The sequence below is a fragment of the Octopus bimaculoides genome, chromosome 12 (genome assembly GCF_001194135.2).
Source record: "Octopus bimaculoides isolate UCB-OBI-ISO-001 chromosome 12, ASM119413v2, whole genome shotgun sequence".
NCBI classification, from domain to species: domain Eukaryota; kingdom Metazoa; phylum Mollusca; class Cephalopoda; order Octopoda; family Octopodidae; genus Octopus; species Octopus bimaculoides.
In genome coordinates, this window is record NC_068992.1 from 5358756 (window position 1) to 5359670 (window position 915).

Below are 915 nucleotides of genomic sequence, written 5' to 3' on the forward strand. Positions count from 1 at the left end.
GTGTGTGGAAAAATTATTATTTCTAAATCTCTGAATGAGAGCCATTCAGTAACAATACTTTTGAAGTAAAAATTATTTGCCAACATAATGTGGAAGTCCTTATTAAAACGTATGTTACTGTTATTTAGCCCCAGGAAACATGTATATATGAGTGTGAGAGCTTCTATAAATGTTCACGCACTTTTATATATTGCTAGTCAGAGAAAAAGTGTGTGTGTGTGTGAGAGAGAGAGAGAGAGAGAGGGGGGGGGAGATTAAAACCTCTGTATTCTTAAATGTTCACTATGCATGGCAAATGAGTGCGAAAATATTGTTTTTACTATTTATGTTTTATGTCATCCGATTTATCAACAAAGTTCTCACAATACTTTGAAATTGTAATATTTTTCTATATCACAATACTGCAATTAGTTCTTAAACTATGTGACCCGATAAACCGAGAATATTATTTGGAGAGGAATTGATTCATTCTCATTAACGCTACACTTCTATTTGCTCAGTTAGTGAGATGGAAGAATCGTTAATTGACGGTATTTATCTATGATCTTTACGATCAGACTTCAAATTCCTCTGGGGTCGATTAAATCTTTTATTCTTCCGAGGTCAATAAACACATACCAGATGAGCACTTGGGTCGATGTAATGAACTTTTCTTCCTGTTAATATTGCCGGCCTTGCACCAAAAAGAGAAACAATTATTATTCTATTTACTACATCAGTTTGCTAGCGGATGATTTCATCTGGAAATCGAATGCAAATATTCTTTGTGGTATTGATTTCCTTAACCATTTCTTTTATGGAATAATGTGTTGAACGTTATCTGATAATGAGTAGTGTTTAGAATAATTTGGCATTCATTTGACCAAAGAATATAATTATGTTTTCGTTAATATTTATTATATTACATATATATAT